The 26,998-nt window shown below is 42.1% G+C and overlaps 1 long non-coding RNA gene and 1 pseudogene across 4 annotated transcripts in view; both read left to right on the plus strand.

The window, feature by feature from the left end:
* The first annotated feature begins 6,385 nt into the window (after positions 1–6,385).
* Positions 6,386–6,541, plus strand: Gm22350 (annotated as a pseudogene).
* Positions 6,542–24,120: 17,579 nt separating this feature from the next.
* Gm32587 overlaps positions 24,121–26,998 on the plus strand; it is a 91,425-nt gene continuing 88,547 nt past the window's right edge. For all 4 annotated transcript variants that reach the window (XR_874230.2, XR_003951193.1, XR_003951192.1 and 1 more), the window contains exon 1: positions 24,121–24,338. This is a non-coding gene — a long non-coding RNA (predicted gene, 32587). The remainder of the gene's footprint in view (positions 24,339–26,998) is intronic.

Consider the following 26,998-nt stretch of genomic DNA (forward strand, 5'->3'; position numbering starts at 1 on the left):
TGAACCAGCAGATAAAGTTGAAAGATCCTGACAGAATGTAAAAGGTCACAGAAGCCCTGAAATTGGCAAAATAGATTTCATTGTTAGTAGAACTAGTTTCACTGATTTAGAAAATTAGAGGTGCACAATGCTCTGGCCGCTCCTCGAACCTGTGTGTTTGCCAATGTTCTGACCAGGTGTGTGCCCATAGCTGCACCTCACTGCCAGGTGTTTCTGATATTGGTTGCTATATTGGTTGCTGGGAAAGAGTCGGAAAATCTCTCCAGCAACCACAGTTGGGGCCAATCCAGAGTTGCTGCACCTTCATTAGACTCCTTCCTTGTTTCCCTCCCATACCCATTTCTTGAGGAATCAATCATTTTAGAATAGATATTGTTTAGATCTGGAAATCCCCTACTTCCCCACTTCTTCTTTCCCCCTTTAAGGACCTATAAAAATTGAGACCTCTTTTCCCTCGAGGTTGACTCCTCTACCCGTGCGTGGGATACGAGTCATCCCCAGAGCTCTGGCTTTCCCCGAATAAAACCTCGTGTGGTTTGCATCAAGCTTTATCTCTCATGAGTTCTTGAGGGTCTGCTATTATTCTTTCCTTCTCATGGAGCTCCACATGAAGCAGAATTCCCTCAGTGTTTTCCTGCCATCTCCATATTTCCTGTTTGTCGCTGTTCAGGCGCCAATCTGTGTATGCCGGCCCACGGCCTACATGAACTAGGTACACCTGGGGGCAGGCTGGGGCTGAAAGAGACTTAGACAGTGAGAAAGATTAATGGAGACCAAGACAACGTTCCTGTTCAAGGCCTACGAGTTTACTAAGCGACCATGCTTATAATGAGGAAGTCCCATCACCCCTGCCAGTCCATTCTTGGTGCCTGGAGCCATTCTGTCAGCACTCAGTTGCCAGGCTAGTTGCTTATTCAAGAATCTCTCAGGAAGACAGGTTCAGCCTCTCGGCAGGTAGCAGAAGAGCAGGGAAGTTGTCACTTCAAAAAGGAGTCAGCCAAATCAGAAAGCTGCACCACAGGTGGCCCCACCTCAGTGGTGACAAGACAAGGTCTGTACCAGCCCACTTCAGGCTGGGGGAGGCTACACTCTTGTTAACAAAACTGGGAACACAGAAACTCATATAATCTTTAAAATAAACAACCCAGCTGGGCATAGTGAAATGTGCTTGACAGCCAAGGTCTCAGGAGATGGAGACTAGAGTCCAAGGTCATATTCAACTACATAGTATGTGTGAGGCCAGCCTGGCATGTTTTATTATAGACAAGATGTAAAATAAAACAAATGCAACCATGTCACCCTGATTGCTGAGATTAAAGACAAGTGTAATCAGGAGGCTAAAGCAGGAAGATCTGGAATCTGAGGCCAGCCTGGGATATATAGTTTCAGGGAAGATTCACCAATTTGGTGAGATCCAGTCTTAAAACAAAAACAAAAACAAAAAAAAAAAAGCAAACAACAACAAACAAAAACAAAAATCACTCAAACTAGGGCTGGTGAAATGGCTTATTGGGTAAAGGTGCTTGCTGCCAAGGCTGACAACCAGAGTTTAATTCTTATGGTCTACAAAAAAGAGAGAGACAGAGACAGAGAGACACAGAGACAGACAGAGAGATAGAGGGACAGACAGAGAGAGAGGAAGTAAGGGAGGGAGGGAGAGAGAGAAAGAGGAAAGATGGAGGGAGGGAGAGAGAACCCGTTCCTGAAAATTGTTTTCTGACCTTCACACACATACTGTGGCACACATGCACATGTATGCACATTCATACGCATACACACACACACACACACAAAGCACAAACAGAACAAATAAAATGACCATTCCAGAAAGTACTTTCTAAGACTGTTTTTTTTTTTTAAATATTTTTATTAGGTATTTTCCTCATTTACATTTCCAATGCTATCCCAAAAGTCCCCCATACCCTCCCTCCCACTCCCCTACCCACCCACTCCCACTTTTTGGCCCTGGCGTTCCCCTGTACTGGGGCATATAAAGTTTGCAAGTCCAATGGGCCTCTCTTTCCAGTGATGGCCGACTAGGCCATCTTTTGATACATATGGAGCTAGAGTCAAGAGCTCCGGGGTACTGGTTAGTTCATAATGTTGTTCCACCTATGGGGTTGCAGATCCCTTTAGCTCCTTGGGTACTTTCTCTAGCTCCTCCATTGGAGGCCCTGTGATCCATCCAATAGCTGACTGTGAGCATCCACTTCTGTGTTTGCTAGGCCCCGGCATAGTCTCACAAGAGACAGCTATATCTGGGTCCTTTCAGCAAAATCTTGCCAGTGTATGCAATGGTGTCAGCGTTTGGAAGCTGATTATGTGATGGATCCCTGGATCTGGCAGTCTCTAGATGGTCCATCCTTTTGCCTCAGCTCCAAACTTTGTCTCTGTAACTCCTTCCATGGGTGTTTTGTTCCCAATTCTAAGAAGGGGCAAAGTGTCCACACTTTGGTTTTCGTTCTTCTTGAGTTTCATGTGTTTTGCAAATTTTATCTTATATCTTGGGTATTCTAAGTTTCTGGGCTAATATCCACTTATCAGTGAGTACATATTGTGTGAGCTCCTTTGTGATTGGGTTACCTCACTCAGGATGATGCCCTCCAGGTCCATCCATTTGCCTAGGAGTTTCATAAATTCATTCTTTTTAATAGCTGAGTAGTACTCCATTGTGTAAATGTACCACATTTTCTGTATCTATTCCTCTGTTGAGGGGCATCTGGGTTCTTTCCAACTTCTGGCTATTATAAATAAGGCTGCTATGAACATAGTGGAGCATGTGTCCTTCTTACCAGTTGGAACATTTTCTGGATATATGCCCAGAAGAGGTATTGTGGGATCCTCCAGTAGTACTATGTCCAATTTTCTGAGGAACTGCCAGACTGATTTCCAGAGTGGTTGTACAAGCTTGCAATCCCACCAACAATGGAGGAGTGTTCCTCTTTCTCCACATCCTTGCCAGCATCTGCTGACACCTGAATTTCTGATCTTAGCCATTCTGAGTGGTGTGAGGTGGAATCTCAGGGTTGTTTTGATTTGCATTTCCCTGATGATTAAGATGTTGAACATTTTTTTCAGGTGCTTCTCAGCCATTCGGTATTCTTCAGGTGAGAATTCTTTGTTCAGCTCTGAGCCCCATTTTTTAATGGGGTTATTTGATTTTCTGGAGTCCACCTTCTTGAGTTCTTTATATATTTTGGATATTCGTTCCCTATCTGCTTTAGGATAGGTAAAGATACTTTCCCAATCGGTTGGTGGTAAGACTGTTTATTTTAAGCATAAGAACCTAAAGTTGAACTTGAAGAGCTGTGGCTTCTGGGAAAGGCTTCACTCGCATCTGTTTTTGAATTTCTGCCCTGTGGTCAGCAGGCAGTGAGTTCAGAAGGACACTTGAACATCAGGCCATGGCCACAGTCGGTTCAGCTGGAGCATTGGGATGAGGATTCTGGGACCTATCATCATGATTGAGGCAGAAAGAAAGGGAAAATAATCAGAATAACGGCTTGCCAGAAAGCAGACAGTTCTCTGTGTGTCTTTTTGGTCATACTATTCATGGATGCTTAGGCTAGAAAATAAATTTATGGTTTAGAGAAACTGCAAGACACTCTGAGCCAGAGCTTCACCTGTGCGTCACTGTGATGAGAGCTACTGGTCCTGGACGGCTCAGGCAGACCACACTAACATCACTCACAGCCTGTTTTGTGGACAAGGAAATGCTGTCTGATTCTTTGGCCCTCTGTAGAGCCACACCCTTGATGCTTTGGTCTTCATTTTGTAGTTGACTGGGTCAGGTGCTTTGGCTAATGGAATACTGGTATACTTAGTATTACTAGAGGCTTGAAGTGTGCTTGTTTGTGATTCTTTTCCTCTAACTCCTCCTGGCCAAGCTTTTGCCATGAGTTAGGCTATGACCCCTCCTTGCAAAGGAATTGTACCAGCTGGGTTTGTTGATGACTAATACCCACTCACGTAGAGGAGTAGAGGGTCATGAAATTCTTACCTGAAAATCTAACCACTCTCTACCACTTGTGCAGCTCTGCCCTAATTGCATATGGCCTCAGGGAGGGGCTAGATGAGATAGGCCCAGGAAAACTAGGAAAGGGGACTGCTTCGCCTATGTGGCTATAGAGAAATCCTCATTTTTGCTGAGTAAAGGCTTTCCACTTGCAGCCCGTTAAGGAGAGGAGCACCCACACCTTGTTAAGTAAAGAGACCTAGTAAATTCATTGGTTTCCTAGAGTAACTTTGGTAGGATTGTGCCTTTGTTTATCATTGAGAGCTAGGAGGAGGGGTAGACATTGCTCACATTTGGAAAGGAAATTTAGCAACAGCAACCTTCCTAGGACTAGACCTCAAGTCTTAGGAGGAAGAAGAGAGATAAAGGCAGCAGAGATGATATCATCTGGCTTCCTGTTGACCCACACAACTATGAAAATAAGTAAGTATTGCCGAAAGCCAATCACCCAGGAGTAAGTCTTACTACTCCTAGAAGTCTTTTGGTCTAGTAAAAATTGACAGTCAAGATTAATTATTGTAGCAGCTAGACAGCATTTTGCAAACATCCCTGAGACTTACATCATGACCTTGGCAATGCTTATGAAAGACAGCATTTAGTTGTTGTTCCGGGTCAGTTCATTATCATCACAGCAGGGAGCATGGCAGCAAGCATGAACAGTGATGGAACAGTAGCTGAGAGTTATATTCTGATCTGCAGGCAGGGAGAGAGTGAGACAGAACTTAAGAGCCCATCTCCAGTGACACACTTCCTCCAATGAGGCCACACCTCCCAAGCCTTCTAATCCTTTCCAATAGTCCCACCCCCTGATGACTAAGCATTTAATATATATGAGCCTATGGGAGCCACCACAGCCTCCTTGGTTATATAGCACTGTGTCTCAGGCTCTGTTGGGTAGAAGAACAGACCTGCAGCCCTAGGTCCAGGCAGGGCCTGATCAAGGACTTTGACAAGTGTCGGGTATGCTAGTAAGCTACTAGTGAAGGTGGGTAGGTAGGTGGGTGGTAGTGGGGAACGCTGAGGAGTGAAATCACATAGAATGAATGGAACTTGGTAATTGCTTGAGTGCACATGCCTTTCTACTGCAGAACCAAGTTCTCCCACCTCCCTCCCCCTCTTCCTCCTTCTAGCAGATCCAAGCAAGCTGCTGCTGTTTTTGCACAGCTGGATTGGCTACTTGCATGAGCAGTTGCCAGCTCAGACTAGGAGGAAATTCCACACTGTCAGCCAGCAGCATAGGTTGTTGCAGAAAAATTGACCCTCTGGGCAGAGGTGCAAATTATTACACATCTCCCTAGCCTCCTCCCTCATACAGCTGGTGCAAAAGGGTGTACATTTTTCCATGGAGACTGAAGACTTTTCCTCCCTGTGTTGTCTTATGATCAAACACGCCCCGTGGTACTCAGTCCACATCCATTCCTGGATCCCTGGATAGGAACTCAAACAGGATTAGACCCTGGAGGCAGGTGCTGATGTGGAGGCCATGAAGTGGTGCTGCTTATGGGTTTGCACCCTTTGGCTTGCTCAGCGTCCTTTCTTATAGAACCCAGGCCCACCAGCTTAGGAATGGCACCACCCACAATGGGCTGGGCCCTTACCCATCAATCACTAACTTAAAAAATGCTCTATAGGCTGGCCCACAGCCCTGTTTTATGGAGGCATTTTCCTTCCTCTCAGATGACTGTAGTTTGTGTCAAGTTTACATAAATGTAGACATCTCAACCACTGAGCTACATCTCAGCCCTAGACAGCTTCCTTAGAAGTTGTTCTGAATCCTCAAGTTGTTCTGAGCCTTTCAGAACAAAAACTTCGTAAGTCCTGGGCAAACTGGAATGAAGTGGTTACAGAAACCTATAATAAATACATAACAAAATGTAATAATTTCAAAAGGTGACAGACAGGCATGGTGGTTCAGGCTGGTAAACCCAGGGTCTTAGGATTTTGCTGGTGTGAACAGACACCATGACCAAGGCAATTCTTATAAGAACAATATTTAGTTGGGGCTGGCTTAGAGGTTCAGAGATTCAGTCCAGTATCATCAAGGTAGGAGTATGATTGCATCCAGGCAGGCATGGTGCAGGAGGAGCTGAGCATTCTACATCTTCATCTGAAGGATGTTAGCAGAATACTGGCTTCCTAGAATACAGGCAACTAGAATGAGGGTCTTATAGCCCTCACTCACAGTGACACACCTACTCCAACAGGACTATACCTTCTAATAGTGCCACTCCCTGGGCCAAGCATATACAAACCATCACATCCAGCATTTGGGATTCTGAGGGAGGAGGATTGTAAATTCAAGTCCAGGCTGGCTTACACAGAGGAGACTTTACCTCAAAAAATGATGTGTGTATGTATATGTATATTTCAATACTCACCTGTCAGAGGAGATCCCCTGACCATGAAGATAGTTTTCCCAGGGTGAGGGTTATCCTTTGTACTCTGGATGTGCTGACACTTCCAGTCTATCCCCAAATGGGGGAAACTTGGCCACATTTGGTAGTGAGGAACTTTGTGCTTTCCCCAAGGAAATGCAATTTAATACAAACTTCAAATGGTGGTAAACACATTAAAGAAATAACATGTGTAGATTGGTGCTGGGAGGGGCTGGGAGTATACTGGGGATTTGAGGAGATGGCCTGCCATGAAGCCCTGAAGGTTGTGGGAACAGGAGCAGCCAGTATAACTGGTAAAGCAGAAGGCAAGCCAGTGGCAGTAGAGTGGACACTGGAGAGGAGACAGTCAGGGGACTTGGCAGGCTGTGTCTCCCAGGCTTCTGGAGGGTCCTACTGCTAACCCAGCAAGGTCTCATGTACTATGGCTGCTTCTATTCTAGGGACTTCCCATGCTAAGCCATTCTGTCATAACATTACACTGCTTTTGTCACAGGTGAAGAAACTAAGGCACAAGAAGGTATGAGAATTCTTCCATGACTAAACAGAAGGTCAGGCCTCTGGCCCAAGTGACCTGTCTACACTCTCCTTCTTACATTGCAGATGTATAGAGAGATGGTTCTATGTCAGATTCCACCATGACCCAAACCCTCCCTTCTTGCTTCACATGCTCTAGACTCAAGCCCAAGGCTTCAGTTTGTGAGTGGGCATGCTGCAGGCAATTATCTTCCAAATAGGCCTCAAGCCCTAGAACCAGGTAGCCCTCACTGTCTTGGAGCTCATTTTGTAGACTGGGCTCCCCAGCGCTCTGACTAAAGGTGTGTGTCACCACCACCTAGCTAATCTCTTTAAAGTTTTAAAAATGTTTTTTATGTGTATGGCCTCTCGGTGTGTATGTCACATATGTTCAGGTGCATAAAGAAGCCTGGAAATATAGCCAGCTGTGAGCTCCCAACATGACTGGTAAGATCCAAACTCAGGCCCTCTGGAACAGGAGCCAGTGCTCGTATCTGTGTAGCCTTTCACACTTGCTCCGTACTTCTTCACAGTCACGCTCTATATGTTCTCATACCTTGCTGAGTACAGCATCCAGTATAAATACCTGGTCGCCCAAGGCTGTTATATCTGCAGTCAAATTACTAGTGTGTTAACAGTGGGATTTCTTTAACATTTTTGATAAAATGTTTACACAGCATTGTATGAGGAAATAGAGAACTATAGTAATAAAAAAATGAACAGGATAATTTGTTTGTCGGCATTTCCATAATAAAATGTCAAATATTTCATACCCAGTGATATTGAGCCTTTATACACTGCTATTTCTTTTATAAAATGCTTTGTGCTTATTTTATTATTAATATTAAGAAGTGTGTGTGTGTGTGTGTATTATATACTCTTTTTCCATGATATGTTTCTCAATATTTTAAAGGCTGTCATAAAAATATATACATCTTGAGCGCTGAGATGATAGAGTGTCAGAGGAGCAGGCAGTTCTAACTGTGCTTTCTTCCTGGAAACTGCCAGCCCACATTACAAGCAATCACTCATCTCTTTCATAATGTAAGAGACTTGTTGCTCCTTGTACAACATGGTAATTAACTAGTGTTGTAATAATTTATCCTATTATTATTATTATTTCATCTATCTGAGGCAGGGTCTTATGTGGTCTGTACTGGCCTTGTACCCCATGACAGCCTTGTGTTTCTGATCTTTTTTCTTCCAAGAGTTGGGATGACAGGTGTCTGCTGCTATTCCCATTCTCTGTTCCTCTCTGTGCAGAATGTTCCCAAGTGGCGAATGAGACTTTGCCCAGCTTTAATTATCTTGACACAACCTAGACCTACCTGGGAAGAGAGAGTTAGTGAGGGATTTCCTATGCTGGTTGTCCCATTGGCACATATGGGGGATTGTCTTCACTATCTTAATTAATATGAGAAGACCCCCACCCTAAATGTAGTCACTGCCTTCTGTTGACAGGCTGGACATAAGGATATGAAAGAAGGAGCCCTGTTGACGTTTGGTGGCTTGGCCTTCCTCCCACTGCAGAGGTCATCTACCCTGTGTTGTTGCTGCTGGTTTCTTTGCAGATACTAGAACCAGCTTCTTTGGGCTTCCAATGTGAGCAGCCATATGGTACTGGGAATCCAGGCCAGATCCTCCAGAAGCGTACATGGCGCTCTTAACCACTGAGCCATCTCTCCAGTCCCATAGGCTTTTGATGTAGACAGGAGACCAGGAGCTCTTCAGGAAACCTCCAGATCTTTGGTGTCAGAGTGGGATTGTCCAGGTACACAGCAGATGGATGAATCAATTACCAGGTTCTCAGCTTCTCTGATAGTAAACAGTCATTGTTGGAATGTAACAGCTGTATTCTGTAAGGCAAACTAATAATCATATCTTTTTCGTTCTGTTCCTCCAGAGAACCCTTACTAATACAAGGACAACCAGAATCCAAGTTAAACTAGGAGTCATCACATTAAAATATTTATTTATTTATTTATTTATTTATTTATTTATATGGAGGTCAAAGGTCAGCTATAGAAATCGGTGCTCCAGGGACGAATTTGGGTCATCAGGCTTGGAGACAAGTATCCTTACCTGTTGAGCCATCTCACCACCAGGGTACTTACAAATAACATGTTGTAAAATGACATGAGAAGACACACGTATACAATACCAATTGTATCTTAGGCTTTTGAATTCCTTTTTCCTAGGTAGTTTCTAATAGCAATGCTAACTGTACTTGTGTTGGGATCCTGGGTGCTATTTCCATACACATCCTGCCCTGTACTGTGTAAGCTTACTGCCTTCTCCAACCCTTTTCCTATCCAAATCTCAAGCAACTCCTGTTCTACTTTCAGCTCAACTTCTAAAACTGTATTCATTTTTATTAATTTTAATTATACAGTGTGTGTGTGTGTAGGGGTTATGTGCACATGAGTGCAGGTGCCTGCAGAAGCCATAGGTTGCCCTGGTTGGTACTGGAGGGTCATGTGGTGATGAGTCACCTTATGTGAATGCTGAGAATTAAACTGTTTCTTTGTCAGGGAAAGTATGGGCTCTTAACCTCGAATTCATCTCTCCTGTTCTGCAGGTCAATTTTTTTTTGGTTTCTATATATGAAAAAAAAATCTTTTTTTTTCTTTCTTAAATTTTTTATTTAAATGCATTTTAACATCAATATTAATAATATTAATCATATTAATAATATTGAGTATTTTGAGGGTCAAATAATACATAAAAATTTGTTCAACATTTATATTCATATCCTTTCATACCCTAAAAATATCATTAATGAATATTTAATACTATCCATAACTGAGGATCCTATATCTAATGTTGAATTCTAAAATGCTTCAAAACATACAAAATAATCTTTGGGAGTTAAACATAATAAAAGAGCATAAAATATTAAAAATGAATCATTGAGAAATATATTCAAAAGCCCTTATATGATACCACCCAACAAAGAGAGAGAGTATTGAAAGTATATTATATAGCTGTGTACATTGTCTAACAATTAGTTTACTTAAAAAGGATTATCAGTGTTTCTAGGAGAGAAATTATTTTCCAGTATGTATATTTTAAAAATTTCAAAATAGCAAACATTCTTTAAACACTAAGAAAATGCTAGTTTTAAGCACAGTGAGAAAAATTATCAGTAATATTTCCATGAAGTTTGTAAAACATGATTTTAATATTTTCAACTGTTAATATCCAACAAACAAAATAATTATTTTAAGATATATTTCATTGTTATGTCTCCCTTTTCATTTCCAATTTTTATTAATTTAGATACATCTCTGTGCCTCTGGTTAGTCTGGCTAATGTTTTATCTTGTTGATTTTTGCAAAGAACCAGCTCCTGGTTTTGTTGATTCTTTGTATAGTTCTTTTTGTTTCTATTTGGTTGATTTCAGCCCTGAGTTGGATTATTTCCTGCCATCTACTCCTCTTGGGTGAATTTGCTTCCTTTAGTTCTAGGGCTTCTAGGAGTGCTGTCAAGCTGCTAGTGTATGCTCTCTCCAGTTTCTTTTTGGAGGAACTCAGAGCTATGAGTTTTCCTCTTAGGACTGCTTTCATTGTGTCCCATAAGTTTGGGTATGTTGTGCCTTCATTTTCATTAAATTCTAGTCTTTAATTTCTTTCTTTATTTCTTCCTTGACCAAGTTATCATTGAGTAGAGCGTTGTTCAGCTTCCATGTGTATGTGTGCTTTCTGTTGTTTTTGTTGGTATTTAAGACCAGCCTTAGTCCATGGTGATCTGATAGGATGCATGGTAATATTTCAATCTTCTTGTACCTCTTGAGGCCTGTTTTGCTACCAATTATATGGTTAGTTTTGGAGGAGGTACCATGAGGTGCTGAGAAGAAGATATATTCTTTTGTTTTAGGATAAAATGTTCTATAGATATCTGCTAAATTCATTTGGTCCATAACTGTGTTAGTTTTACTGTGTCTTTGTTTTGTGTTTCCATGATCTGGCCATTGATGAGATTGGAGTGTTGAAGTTTCCCACTATTATTGTGTGAGATACAAGGTGTGCTTTTAGCTTTAGTAAAGTTTTTTTTTTTTTTTTATGAATGTGGTTGCCATTGCATTTGGAGAATAAATGTTCAGAATTGAGAGTTCTTCTTGGTAGATTTTTCCTTTGATGAGTATGAAATGTCCTTCCTTTCCTTTTTGATAACTTTTGGTTGAAAATTGATTTTATTCGATAATAGAAATGGCTACTCCAGCTTGTTTCTTGGGATCATTTGCTTGGGAAATTGTTTTCCAGCCCTTTACTCTGAGTAGTATCTCTCTTTGACAATGAGGTGTGTTTCCTGTATGCAGCAAAATACTGGGTCCTGTTTATGTATTCAGTCTGTTAGTCTATGTCTTTTTTGGGAAATTGAGTCCATTGATGTTAAGAGATATTAAGGAATAGTAATTGTTGCTTCCTGTTATTTTTTGTTGTTAGAGGTGGAATTACGTTTGTGTGATTATCTTTTTTTTGAGTTTGTTTGATTACTTTCTTGCTTTTTGTAGGGTGTAGTTTCCCTCCTTGTTTTGGAGTTTTACATTTATTATCTTTTGTACAGCTGGATTTGTGGAAAGATATTGTGTACATTTGGCTTTGCCATGGAATATCTTGGTTTCTCCATCTATGGTAATTGAGAGTTTTGCTGGGTATAGTAATCTGGGCTGGCATTTGTGTTCTCTTGGGGTCTGTATGACATCTGCCCAGGATCTTTTAGCTTTCATAGTCTCTGTTAAGAAATCTGGTGTAATTCTGATAGGTCTGCCTTTTTATGTTACTTGACCATTTTCCCTTACTGCTTTTAATATTCTTTCTTTGTTTAGTGCTTTTGGTGTTTTGACTATTATGTGACAGGAGAAATTTCTTTTCTGGTTCAATCTATTTGAACTTCTGTAGACTTCTTGTATGTTTATAGGCATCTCTTTCTTTAGGTTAGGGAAGTTTTCTTCTATAATTTTGTTGAAGATATTTACTGGCCTTCTAAGGTGGGAATCTTTGCTCTTTTCTATACCTATCCTTAGGTTTGATCTTCTCATGTGTCCTGTATTTCCTGGATGTTTTAGGTTAGGAGCTCTTTACATTTTGCATGTTCTTTGACTGTTGTGTTAATGTTTTCTATGGTATCTTCTGCACCTGAGATTTTCTCTTGTAGCTCTGGTATTCTGTTGGTGATGCTTGCATCTATGACTCCTGATCTCTTTCCTAGATTTTCTATCTCCAGGGTTGTCTCCCTTTGTGATGTCTTTAGTGTTTCTAGTCCTATTTTTAGATCCTGGATTTTTTGGTTCAATTCTTTCACCTGTTTGGTTGTGTTTTCCTGTAATTCTTTAAGGGATTTTTGTGTTTCCTCTTTAAGTGCTTGTATCTCTTTACCTGTGTTCTCCTTTCTTGCTGTCTCTGACTGTGGCTTGTTCCTCTTGCAAGCCTGGGAGGCCAGATCTCTCTGGGAGGAATTTGGGTACAGAGAGCTGTGGCACAGGACCAGCTTCGGGGTGCAGACAGAAACCCGAAGGATCCTGTCCCTGGCTGTTCCTTGGTTTCTGGTCCTGATAGCTTAGGGTGGGTCCTTCTTGGGCCAGGAATTTGAGCAGAAGTGGTGGTCTTACCTGTGCTCACAGGTATGTCAGCACTCTTAGGATACCAGATCTCTCAAGGTGGTATTTGGGGATGGAGAGCTATAGCACAGCTTAGTTAGATTTCTAGTGCTGTGATAAGTCCAAAACCAGATGACCAAAAGCATCTGGGGAGGAAAGGGAAGTCAGGAACCTGGAGGCAGGGCCTGAAGCAGAAACTTTGGAGAAATGCTGCTTGTTCCTCATGACTTACTTAGTCTGTTTTCTTATGTAAGTCAAGAGATTCTGCCCAGGAGTGGCACCAGCCACCATGGATTGGACATTCTTACATCAATCATTAATCAGGAAAATGCCCCAGAGGTTTGCCTATAGGCTTATCTTCTATAGACATTTTCTCAATTGAGGTTCTCTTTTCTCAGATGACTCTAGCTTTCTCAAGATAACACCAGCACCAAAACCTAACCAGCTTGATTTACATATATATTCAGGGAGGGTCAAGCACAAGCCATGGTGCCAGTGTGCATGTCAGAGGACAACTTGTGGGAGTCAGTTCTCTCCTACTATGTGAGTCCTAGGGATTGTGATAAACTAACCTGTCTCCATCTTGGGCTTAAAAGCCATCCTACAGTAAAGACAAACAAGGTTAAGGTTAATTCCTGTTTTTGATTAAATCTCTACTTCTCAAGGATTGGGCTATGCCAACCTGTAATGATAACTACAAATAAAAGTTCTGTACTGCTTGTTTCAGGAAACAGCAACCATGCCTTTGTTTAAAAACTTATTATGACTACCACTGACTACCTTATTATTGATGAGTTATTTCTTAACTACTGAAATGAGCCAATTCAGGCCAGATTAGATTATATTAAATGCAGGTTTATTGGGAAGCTGATCTAGGGTGAGTTCATTAGCCCCAAGGACCTAGGCCAGGGAAGTCACTATGGAGAGTGAGAAGGGGGTAAAGGGGAAGAGAAAAAAAAAAAGAACATGCACAGAGAGGGGGAAAGAGAACACAAGGAGACCAAAATATCTGTATTATATAGGAAAGAGCCTCTGGGAGAAGGGCAGCCCAGACCCTGGACTGGAAAGTTCAGGAGAGCAAGATATGCTGAGGGATGCTGGCAGAACCTGGAAGCCAGGTCTGCTTTGATAGGTAAAATATGCACCTCATTCACTTGTTCTGTGGTCCAAAACCAAACAATTAGGACCACCTTGTTATTGCCACCTTGAAACATGACTTTGTTTCGGGAGGTTGTTATGACCAACTTGCCATGCTTATATTCTGTGATTGTAACCCTGTCTCTTTGCTGCCAAATATCCCATTTGGAAACCCCTACTCCTGAACTATAAAACCCTATCTTCCCCATGCCCAATGCTTATCATTTGAACCCTGACTTAGGGAAAGACACCCATGTACATGAATAAAAAAAAAGCCTCGTATAATTAATTTGGCCATGATTTGCATCAAGGGTTTTTCTCCTTGCATCTGCGGGCTGAACAACTGAACAACAGTCCTTAGGTTAACCATATCACTGGTACTAATAAATATTTTTAAGTATGTGGATGCAGGAATGAATTAAATAAGGACCAAGAAAGGAACAGAAGAGAAAGTAAGAGGGGTTGAGTTTCCTTGTGCCTTGTGTTTATCTTGTGTGTATTTTATGTTGATGTGGGCCCCAGTGCTGGCCTCTAAACTGCATGTTCTGAGTTCCCACTTTTTACTTTCCACATTGCTCTCAGTTACTCCATTATAGTCTGGCTTTGACTCAGCAGAAAAACAAGGATGTTAAGGAAAGGAAGGGCAGGCTGGGAATGGGGTGACAATAGGAATCTCCAGAGTGACCCCTTCTTCTGCTTCTGGAATTAGAGTTCTAGGAAGCAAACAGGGAGAAAGAGGCTATCTCCTTCCCACTTCCTTCCAGGTGTGAGGTCAAGACACTTAGTCTAACTCCTCCCGGGAGAGTCAGCTATTGAAATGAGGTTAAGACCAGCATGGTTTTCTTCATAGCACTGCAGACATCTGTTGAGTGGACAGTGTGGTTCAGGGATGACTGCCTGCCGGGCTTCTGGAGGTTACTTTTGTCAAGACTGAAAATGCCCCAAAGGACTTAGTGGATGGGGGAAATTCTAATGGCAGATGACCTTACAGCCCTGCAGGCTCTCCTGAAACCAAGTTCAACAAACAACTGTGTGCCTGGCAAGCCTGGACCTATTTTTTTTCCCCCAGGGCGACTCCTTGAATACCCCCATTTGAGGCCATATGCCTGGTAATGGTGCACGCTCAAGCACAATCCTGGTTTGCAGGCGAATTGAGGGACACATGTCAGTTCACCTGAAATTAGCCCCAGCCCTGAAATTACTCATGAGATGTTTTTACTTTTTAAAATCCTGAGAAAACTTTAGGACCCCACTGGGATTCTCAGATTTCAGGTCTTCAGCAATCCATGGCAGATGGGGAGGGAATGATTTCTGGTAGACTTTATTGACTAAACTTGCCTGTAATACCTATGGGAAGGGAAGAGGGAACTAATTTCCCCTTTGTAAGATGATAAGGATAACAATAATAATCATGTTGCCATTATGATGATGATTAACATATCTAAAGACTTAGTAACAGTGCCTGGCTCATGGTATCATTCAGTATTTATGTCTCTTATCCTCTTGTTTTGATTTTTTTAAAAATAAGTAGCTTAACTGATACACTAATGGGCCACAGTGAAGAGCTGCTCTTTCTCCGAGTCCCTTTCCCATCTGGAGTGATTTCTGGGCCTTTTAACATCCATCCAGATAATCAAGACAGATATGTATTAGGATTTTTTTTTTAAATGTATGAAGCTTTAAAATGACTAATGATAGTGCACAACACATTTCTGTGACATCTTTTTTTTTTTTTAAATAACAGCTTTGTTGAGATATAGCCCACAAAGCATATAGCTCATCCACTCAGAACATACTTTGCCTTTTTCCATATCATGTATCTCACAGCTTCACACATCCCCAACCATATAATATATACCATCATCTTCTTTGTGAATACACCATTCCCTGTATGGCTGGTTCATGGCTTTCCTTGCTCAGTCATCTATTTATCTATCGATCAATATATCTATCTATGGATACACAAGAGAGGAGTGGAATGGGAAAGGTCTCTTGTGAGTCAGGCTGGCCTTGAACTTACTATTTAAGATGACAATGAACTTCTGTTACTCATGCTTCCAGCTGCATGTCAGCCATGAATGTAGTGAGGAGCAATTGCATTAAGTCCTGTGAAAGAAGAGCTGAGAACCGTGCCTGTCTCGTGGAAAAGGTCCTTTTCGAGCATAGAGGATATACTTGCTGAGTGTGTAAGAAGCTCTGAGTTCAACGTCCAGCAATACATAACCAAAGCATGGTGTTGAAAGACCCCTGTTTTGGGGAGACCCTCGATCAGGTCCCGGAATGAGCCAATGCCCCAATAGCTCGAGAGAGACCATTCTTGATGCAATATTGCATGAGGTTTATTCAGGAATCAGAGCATGCTGAGGCTGAGCTCATAACCTGCACAGGGGCAGAGGAGATCGACCCTCAGCAGTTGCAGTGGAGGGTTTTTAAAGGAAAAAAAAAACACAAAGAAAGGGGAAGCTGAGTAAACAGCATAAGAATGGGGATGATGAATTACAGCTCATCTCTTACGGAAAGGTTACAGGCTATCTTTGGCAAACATTCTTGGTCCCTTACACAATGAATCAGGTGCCTGAGTGGGTCAAGATTGTGGTGAACAAGTTCCTGGGATTAGGTGGGTCACCCAGTGGTCATTGGTTTTTCAGGCTGAAGGCGAAAGAACAAAGAACTCCATGCTGGGCGTTGTTTCTAGGGGTCTAAGAAACACATTGAGTTGGGGTCTTACAGTGTCATGTGTCAGTAATACCAGCACTCAGTAGAGAGAAGTAGCAGGATCAAGAGTTTAAAGTCACCATTGGCTACATAGTGACTTCAAGAGTGGGCTGGGCTACATGAAACCCTGCTTTAGAACATACACACAAACACAAACAGCCTTTTCTTGCTGTGGTTATAGGAAAGACTGAAAAATACCTCTGATCTCATGCCAGTCAAATTCTCAGGGGCCACCATTCATTCTCAGATTGTTCCGATCTGTTCCAGTAGCTATGGGTGACTTGTATGCAAACTTATGTCCGTGTGTAGTATGTATACCTTTAAGCGTGCTATAGTGAGAACCTGGCTTACAGCTGAATAATGGGCCCACCATTATAACTGGTCAACAGAATTTTGATAGTTAGTAGAGTTCTATTAAAATAAAAACTCCAGTACTTCCCAGTTGTCCTTGCCATCTTCCCTTCCAAGCCCCTGTCATGATGTCAAGATTCATGAATGGAAGTCATATAATTACTAATAACAGTGTATTAGTCACAGAGGACATGTTAAAACCACAGTAGCTGTGAGGTACAAGGTTTCTGGTGTGTAGGTATGTTATGGCTGATTGTAACTAAGGAACAGGCCCAAGCTGCCAGTGAATGGGATGGACTGATAGATTTCAGAGGAACAGTTGGACATGCAGTCAGGGTACCATCCACCGGTATCCATCATTCAGGGCAGAACTGGTAGAAACCTGGATATCCATCAATATAAGACTGAAAGGGCTTGGGCTGTGGCTTACTTGGTAGAGCACTTGCCTAGTATGTAGGAAACCCTGGTTTTAATCCCCTCCACTGCAAAAACTGAGATATGTTGACATATGCTTGTAATCCTAGCAGTAGGCAGATAGAAGCATGGGTAATGGTGAATGGAAGTTCACTGTTTTCTTAAATAGTAAGTTGAAGGCAGAGCTACCCTTTCCATTCCACCCCTCTCTCATATATCGATTGATACTTGTTGGAGGACTTCGGTCAGTGAGTGAGCAGCCCAGATCCTTCCTGCTTTTTCCATTGTGGGCACAGAGGTCCTGGATGTGAGCAAAATGAAGGATAAAAAATATGACTGCACATAGGACCTGTTCTCAGAAGGAATGGTTAATACACAGAACTCCTGAGCATGATGTGTTTCTGCATAATTCTTCCATCTAAGGTGTGTTCTCTGAAGACTTTTGGGAGCATACAAAGGAAGCACAAAGTACCTGTGTAGACAAAAGGCCTTCGGTTATGTTGAGCTTGCTGGCTGTGGGACTCTGCTGCTTCCTTCCCTTGGGGTGCTGGGGATGGGGTGGGGTCAACCCTAGGATTCACATGTACCAGGCATGTGTTCTTCCATTGAGTTACACTTACAGCTGTTGGCTTCAACCATCTTTTTAGCACCAGTGGGATACTGAGTCTGCGGGCTTTTTTTTTTTTTTTTTTTTTTTTTTCTTTAGAGTCTTATGTAACCCAGCCTTGAAGTGGGATATTAATTGAGTAAATTTGATGCCTCTTAAATTCCTGTCAGCATTCAGCATTAAATAATGAACTTAAAGTTCTCAACATGGGCTAAGGTAAGGTTTGTACAAAATGGTGGTTATCTCACGAACCATGACTCTAACCATTTCCTCATCAGCAGGCCCAAGCTAAATAAGTCATCTCCACCCCCACCCCCCAACCTCAATACATTGCTTGGAAAATGGGAATTCTTTCTCTTTTTGAGCCAGGATTCCAAAATCCAATATTTCTGCCTCAGCCTCTTGGGTCCTGGGATTCCAGATACATACCACCTCATTTAGATTTGGGGCTTTTAACGGGACTTCCACAAATGTTGCTTATAAACTGGTAAAGCTTGTAGTGAGCCTAACACTAGCTAGATTGGTGTCTGGCTTTCTGGGAAAGCTCTTTCCTTTCTACTGTATGAGCTTGCTAGGCTGACACAGCAAATCCCACAGACCGCTTGAGCAGGCTAGAGGCTGGGAGAGTTTCCTCCAGACTAGAGGGTAGGAAAAATTCAGGCTAGAAAGGCTGGGAGAATTTCCTACAGGCCAGAGTCTGCAAGCCCACAATTCTCAGTGTCAGGAGGCACTGACAGGGCTGGTTTCTCAGAGGCCTCTCTAGATTCATAGGTGGCAGCTTCTTCCTACTTCTTACCAGCATTCTTACCATTTCTTCTCTCTTCTTCATGGACTGGCATCTTTGTGTCCAAATTTCTTCTCTTTATGAAAACAGACACTAGTCAAAATGGATGAAGGCTTATGCTGAGGGCTGATTTCAGTTAACCAACTCTTTACAGACCCTACCTCAGAGTTTAGTAATAAAGTACGGTCAAAGAACATAGGGCATTGATTCAAGTGTGTTCGTGGAGGTATATTCATCCTACTAACTTCTTGAAAGGGGTTTGAAGGATTATGATGCAAAGCATGAGGCTGGCTTGTGACTCTGCTAATAATAGATGCTCAGTAAACACTGTTTTTCCTCATCTGGAAAGCTTTCATAGCTACAATCATCAGCTTAGCCCTCCACTGGTGGGAACCACAAAGACATTGAAGAAATGATGTGAATTTTTCATCAGTGTAAGAGAAGAAGAAAATGTTCTTTCCAGGACTTATTCAGCATGGAAATTCCCATACTTGAGCATGCTGACCAACCCCCAAGGCTTGTTAATGCCTATCGAGCTGACTCCAGGAAGCTGTGGTAGCCAGAGGATCAGAGTTTGCCCAGGTGATACTGATCCAGCTTGTTCTTGGACTCTGAGAAATACAAACCCAGGCATTCTTGTTTGTCAAAGTCTCAGAATGAGCATCAGCAATGTTTAGTGTCTGAGGAAACCATAGTTTGTGAGGGTGCTGGACATCACTTCTGGGGTCCATTAGAATGCCCCCCACGTCCTCTAAGGAGGGGAACTAGAAAGGTTTTGTGTGCCATTTTCCAAGAGCCCATCCTGTTCAGCTCCTGTGTTCTGCTCTCATTTCCCTTTTTCACTGAACTCCCACCACTACCCCAGCTAGCTGACCCCCAGGCTGCTGGAGCACTCTGAAGGAGAGAGGGAGTCACAACTCCTGCAGAAGGAACTGAGCCCAAGCCTGTACACACCTGCTTCTCCCAGAGCTGGAGGATTGATGGAAGAGGAGGAGGACTTGTTTTCTTGCTTTAAATGGTTTTTGTATGTCTAAAGATGTTTTACAGAAACAGAAAGTGTACCTGATAGAATGTCAGCATTAATCAACCCAGTATGTTCAAGGAAGATATTCTCATAGCACCTAGCCTCAGCAACGTGGGGCTGATGGATAAGGAATGGCATATTAAAAAAAAGAAAAGACAGAATCTTTCCAATTTATTTATTTCTTTCTCTCTCTAATAGTATTTGATGAAATCATTTTGGCTAAAGCACAGAAGGAGTTTTTAAGAATGGGGCAATTTCTTTTTACATCTGCTTCAGTAATTCAGCCAACAGATAAGCAACCTGGTCTGGTCTCATAAGCATTTTATGGAGCTCTGGACTGTGTTCTGTGATACTCAGAGGTGAAACAGGGACCCAGCCTGTGACAACGACTCGAGAGTGTGGCCGTTCTCTCGGATTCTGAATTCATAATCACTGTATTAAACCCTGCTGGAGAACCTGGGGTGCTCTGACTGAGTAGGGTGAGGAGGCATGTCTCCTGTCTCATTTGTACAGGAGATTCCCCAAATCTGGTATTTTTAAAGTCACATCTTTCACAATGAGGTTCCCCCAGTGCCTTCACAATGTAAGGAAAGACAGCTTTAATGCCGTTGTCTGAGGCATATTATATGCACGGGGTCTCTGCTTTAGGGTATATGGAGTCATGAAATAGTTTGGCTGGCTAAAGCACCCCACTCACTTGTCAAGCCTGATGGTTTGAGTTCTGTCCCTAGGATCCAGGTAGTAGAAAAAGAGCAATTCCTGCTGACAGCCACAGACATGCAATGGCACATGTACATATGTATATGCATGTATGCTTGCACACATGCATGTCAATAAATAAAATTTTTTAAAAAGTGTGTAGATTCATTTACATTTGTTTTTAATAATCTCTCTTCTCTCTTTCTTTCTGTCTCACTGTCCCTGTCTCTGTCTCTCTCAGTATGTGTTAGATGTATGTGTGCATATATGTATGCAGGTGCACTTGTCTGAATGAAGATATATGGAGACCAAAGGTTAATGCCTGAATTTCTTTCTTAATTCCTTGGGCTTCTACAGCTCATTTACTGATTTCTAAAATTTTATGTGTATGGTTGTTTTGCCTACATTCATGTCTGTGTACTACATGCATGTCTAGTACCTACAGAGGCTAGAAGAAGGCATCAATGCATACAAGAAATTTAATTGATGTTCTCTGGAAAAGCAAACACTGCTCTTAACTACTTAGCCAACTCCGCAGTTCTGTTTACCTTATTATTAGTAATAATGTTATAGTTCTCAAATGACTGGTTTTCCTCTAGGGAAGTCAATGCCTCTTGTTCACTTGCAATATAGACTTGATCACAGGCATGGCCCTCTCCAGAACACTAAGAACATGCCCCTTATATAGCATGAGTGGTTTGAACTCAACATCAAGCCAAGCAAAGGTAGTTGGCCCAAGTGGGGTGGGCCACAACTTTCAAAGCTGGACTCTTAGGCACACGCAAATCAAGCCAAAGGCTCTAATTTAATCAAGTTACACCAGGAAACATTGAAAAGAAGCCAGGTGTGTGGTGGGAAGGGGTTGCATCATGGAGAGACGGTGGAGTGGAAAGCTGTGGAGAAAGGGCACAACAGAAAGAATGTTTGAGTCATCTTTGGGGGAATACGAACTGCTAGAGATATAGTTCAGGAAGGTCAGACGTCACCAGTCTTTTCTTCATGGCAGGTATGTGTGATTTCATTACTTGTCAACAGTGTGATGATTAACTTTAACTGCCAACTTGGCTTAACCTAGAATCACTTGGAAAGAAAGTCTTAAAGAAAGATGGTCTACACTGGGTTGGCCTGTGGACCTGCTTGTGGAGGATTGTCTTAGTTACATAATTGATGTGGGAAGACACAGCCTAAACTGTTTAAGATTGGAGAAATCAAGCTGAGCGAGCAAGTGATCCTGCATACTTTCGTTTTCTCTGCTCTTGACTGTGGATGTGATATAACCAGTTTGAAGTTTCCTCTGACTTCCTCACAGAGATAAGCTGGAATTGTAACTGAAATGAACTCTTTTTGCCCTTAAGGTGCTTTTTGCTAGGGTATTTTATCAAAGCAACTGAAAGGAAACTAGTACAATGTCTCCAATCTATGAAGCAGAGTCAGCACTTCTGAATGAGGTCTGGCTGCTTTGAGAGTTACTTGATGGAAATGTGTTTGGCAAGAAAGTTGGTGTAGTCATCTTTTCATCTTGTGATCCTTTTTGAACACCTGTGCCTAGGTCAGAGCTAGTCACTCCTGGGAGGCTGTGCAATGCAGGAGCCCTTATCATGAACACTCAGGGGAACCTGCCCAGGGTAACATACATCCAATGCAATGTATCTGCATGGTGGGCGTCTCATCTTCCTTTTCTTTTTTCTTTTCTTTTCCTTTCCTTGAATGCTTTTGGCTTCCTTTTCCTAGCATCTGGTTACCTTTTTCTCTCTATTTCATCTCCTCTTTTTCTCTGGATACATAGGACAGTAGGTCAAGAGTCTTCCATCCATGATGTCCTCATCCTGGCTCCTGGGTTTGGAACAGGGGTCATGAACTTTTTCTAGAAAGAGTCAGCTGCACTCAATCTTGCAGTAGATGGCCTCAGTCAGACAAAGAGTAGCAGATCAAAGGATACAGGAGATGATTCTAGGCTTAGAAATACAAGGTTTACAATGGTGCTGTAGAGATAACAAGATTGGGTAGCCTTAGTGATTTGACTGGAGCTATTAGAAAGTCCCCTGGCTGCACTAGGAGTCTGGATAGGGGAGAGAAAAATGGGAAGGTTGGGTAGGAAGGTTTTTAGATATCTGTTAGACATTGCTGTGCTGTCATTTTAAGGAATATTGTATTCTTCAGAAGACCCACAAGGACAGAGTGGAACTGACCACAAAATGTTTTTGCTGATGGCGGAGTTCTTTATAGCTGAACAGGGTGTCAGTGAGCCACCTCTCCAGCCCAGTTTATATTTTTTAAATGATGTAATATACATCCACTAGAAATTATTCTTTGACTTTTGGTCTTTTCCTGGGTCCTATATATTTCAGTCCACACTCTTGTGATGCTGGGTAGCAGCAGCGAGCCATGGCACCCATGATCATGAGGACAGATGAGCAGATGGGCAGCTATGGAGCATGCTCAGTTGCTCAGTGCATTTCCCACTAACCAATGTTTTCAGCCTATGGCAGATATGCCAGGGTGTAATTCTATCATAAGTCAAGGAGCATCTGTACAAATCCAGATCTTAAAGCTGGGTGAGAAGAAACTTTAGGAAAGATATGAGATATTTATGATATGGGAATTGCCAACCACTGCAGCAGATCACTCAGCAGCCAGAGAGATTATTTTGATCTATGCCCCCACTGTCTGCTCGCTGTATACAACCCCATGTAAGGCTTCAGACGAGTATGCCTCAGAGTGCCACGGGCAATGCCAAGTCATGACACAGGAGCTGTGGTGAGGGCAGCCTCTAAATGGCCCTCTGGTCTTCCCCTGGTGTGACTCATGCCCTTGTGGAATTTCTTCCTCTCCTGGGTAGTGACCTGGTGGGTGACTTCTAATAGAACACAGGAAGCGATGGCCTGCCAATGTGGAGATCAGGTTATAAGAGGACTGTGCCTGTTCCTGCCCTCCCTCTCAGGGAACCTGGGAGCTGGGAAGGCAGCTTCTGTGTTGTAGGTGGTTCTACACAGCTCATGTAGCAGGAAGCTGAGCTCCAGCTAAAAGCTGCTCTGAGGTCAATGAATGAGCATGGAAAGAGGTTTTCCTGAGCTAAGCTCTGAGATAACCAGCACCCTGAGGCTTTTATGATCTAATTTCCCAAGTCACCCAGCATCACTTCCAGCACGTTCTATTGCTTAGAGTGCTCTAAGATAACCAGACTCACAAATACACTCTACTGTTCAGTAGGGCAAGTTTTAGTTACACTATGAATTATTTGAAGAATATCTCTATCTCTATCATCATAGCATAGCTCATAAAATTCCCTCAGTTACTGTTCTCGTTGTTTTGACAGAAAATGTGTATGTGTGAGTGAGTTCATGGGTATGTGTGAGTGAGTTCGTGGGTATGTGTGAGTGAGCTAATGGGTATATGTACGTGTGTGTGTGTGTGTGTGTGTGTAGGTGAGAAGTTGATACTAAATACCAGGGTCTTTTACAAGACCTACAGCTCACCAAGCAGAGTAGATAGGCTAGTCAGCAAGTTCCAGGGGTTTTCTTTCCCTGTCTCCCTAGAGTTGGGATTACAGGTGTACAGCCCTGCTTTTTGTAATCTCATCCAGCCTGAAGCAGGCTAAACCAGACCTTGACCTTGCTGCCACTAAGGAGATTACCTAGGGTGGAGCCTTCCTCCATAGATGGATGACTCTGTTGTTCAACCACTGACGCTGTTCCTCCTGCTGAGAGGTCCTTGAGCTATTCTGGAGACTACACCCTATCCTGCACGTCGGCACCTGCAGCTGGTTCCAGGCTCCAAGGATGAATTGGTGGGAATGGGCCTTCCCCCACCCCACCCCCCTTTATAAGTGCATTTGCCATTAAACATTTGAGCTTTGATCAGGAATCTTGACTCAGCTCCATTTTTCTCTCAACTGCCTAGTTCAGCCTTGGCTTGCCTCCCAGGTGTACCCTGTTTCTTGTAAGCCACAGTTCAGCTTCCAACAGTCTGGCATCCGAACGTGGGACCTGCGGAACGGCAGAAAAACGCTGAAGGAATGCTGCTTGGTATGGAGCTCCACGGGAAGAAAAAGAAAAAATCGTATCGGGTACACGGTGAGCAACAGGTAAAGTGTTGCTAGAGGTGCGGAAAGATACGGGCTAAGTTTGGAATCAGTGCTAACCCAACGCTGGTTTCCACTTAGGTTCAGCAGCAAATTATTCGGAATTAGGAACTGATCAGGCGATTGTCGCAGCTTTTAAAAGCTGCTTCAGGCGAGAGGAAAAGGGTTTAAAAAATAATGAAACAGGCAGTTGTCCACAGTCGTGAACTGCATCAGACTAGAGGAATAGGGCTTAAAATGATGGAGTAAAATATATAGAGGAAAATGGATTTTGAAACTCTTCCAGAGGCAAAGAAAAATTCGGGGGATGCCCTGCTTTTTTTCTCTCTGTCCCCTACAGTAGAAGTTCTCTGCCCTCTTTGTGTTGTCTAATGTCTAGTCTAATGTCTGGTGCACCAGTCCGTTCACGTGTCAATCCATGTGTGTTCGTGTCTAGTTGTCTGAATGACTGAATGTTCTGTGTTTCATGTTGGAAAATAAAGATGGCTAAAACTTTATCTACTGGTTCAGCAAAGCCGAGAGTGGCCACAAGCTTTTGCCAGGATCAGGCACAGCAGGGGAGCCACTGCTGGCAAAGCTGCTCTCAAAAAAAAAAAAAAAAAAAAAAAAAAAAAAGGAGTCTGCAGCCTCTTAGTTTTTGGGGATGGGAAAAGCTGATAGATGTTTTTTTTCCTGGAGGGTTCTCTGCAATCGTGATTATTGCATTTAGCTAATGACAAGGTGCTTATTGTCTTATAATTATAGCTAGAAAAATTGAAATTCTTTGATTGGTCTAAATTTATTGGACTCGTGTAGCCACTTCATTTTTTTTTTTTTTTTTTTTTTACTGGTCTTAGAGGTGTAATATGCTCTGCGTGTCTTCATCACAAGACTATTAGCTTATAAGTTATTGGGTATGATCAAATAGGTGTAACACTGGTTACTAGAAAGTTAGCTTTAGATGGGTAACTCAGGTTTGGAGTCTTTCCAACACGTGGCATAAGGCAGGCCAAGAGGCTGAGCCTCTAAGGACACTTCTAGTTGAGATAATATTTACTGTGATTATTATCCTAAAAAGTAGAATTAAAGGTAAGATCTAAAGCAATGTCTCTTTAATGAAGCATTAAAACTTTCACTGTCATGCATTCATAGGTATAAATTGGCAGCCAAATTTTGCAACGTGATAGTGAAGTTTTGATGTTTATTCTAAGGTGATAAATTGTTTTGAAATTGGGTTTTGCTTCCCCAAGATTGTAGTTATAGTCTAATATTGCAAAAGAAACTTAATAATTCTAAAATATGTCCTCACAGCAAGAGGAACAAAGCTCGGAGCAGCCTCTGCAGGGCTTGTGTGACTTTCTTTTGTTTTGCAAACGGTGCCTAAAGAAGCTCTTGAAACTTGCCTCTCCTTGTCTTCAAAAAAAAATTCCTTTTAGCTAAAAGAGCACTGTTGCAGATCTATCCAGATATTGTTCTAAATAAAGTTTAAATTCAAAGTTTATAAAAGGTCAATCAGGCTGTAGAATTTATCAGGACATTGCAATTTGACTTGCCTACATCATGTAAAGTTATTATAGATTTAAGAGTTTGTTTTTTCCTTTGCATCTGAAAAATTGTAAAGAGCTTGCTTCTAGTGAGCTTGTAATCACTGGAAAATTTTGCCTCTAGGTATGGCTTATATAGCCTTACCTCATGTAAGAAAAATTCTTAGTGTCTCTGCTTCAATACAAGAAGCTAAGAGTTTGAATCTTTCAGTGTATATTGTTTCCTAAGTGGGAAGTATTTTATTAGCTAACGCCTCTCAAGGGAAGTTTACTTTAAATCCTTGCTCTCACACAAGGAGCTTTTAAGTTCTGGGGAGTAGCTGTTGCTCCAGAAAAGATTCAGAGGCAATATCTTTTGAATACTTAGGGTTTTAGTTATACTATAAAATTGTGGTACGTTTAACTTTAATATGCCAGCAGGATCCCTGTTTTCACATTGTAAAACATCATTCTTGCCTGAAAACATCTGTTCTATATTGGCCACATGCGATCTCATTCTAGTCTTCCTGGACCTTTAGCTGAAGGCAATGATTGCATCGACAGAGCTCTAACAGTAGAAGCCTTAGTTTCAGATCCTGTTGCTTTGGCCAAATGTGATCATGAAAAATTTCATCTCTCTAGTCATACCTTAAGGCTCCAACATAAGATCACTAAGGAGCAGGCAAGAATGATTGTAAAACAATGTCCTAAATGTATTACATTATCTCCAGTGCCACATTTAGGAGTTAATCCACGAAGTCTTATGCCTAATCATATTTGGCAAATGGATGTAACTCATTATGCAGAATTTGGAGAATTAAAATATATACATGTTTGTATTGGCACTTGCTCAGGATTTCTTTTTGCTTCTCTGCATACAGGAAAGGCCTCTAAAAATCTAATTGATCATTGCCTACAAGCCTTTAATGCCATGGGATTGCCTAAACTTATTAAGACAGATAATGGGCCATCCTATTCTAGCAAAAATTTTACTTTATTTTGAAAGGAATTTGGCTTCAAACTGGAATTCCTTATAACCCCAATGGGACAAGGAATAGTTGAACGTGCTTATCGTACTTTAATAAATTGGCTTTTAAAGACAAAACATGGGTAGTTATTTCCCCAAGGTCACAAAAAGAACATCTTGCTTTTGCTTTATTT

The sequence above is a fragment of the Mus musculus genome, chromosome 14 (assembly GCF_000001635.26).
Source record: "Mus musculus strain C57BL/6J chromosome 14, GRCm38.p6 C57BL/6J".
NCBI lineage: Eukaryota > Metazoa > Chordata > Mammalia > Rodentia > Muridae > Mus > Mus musculus.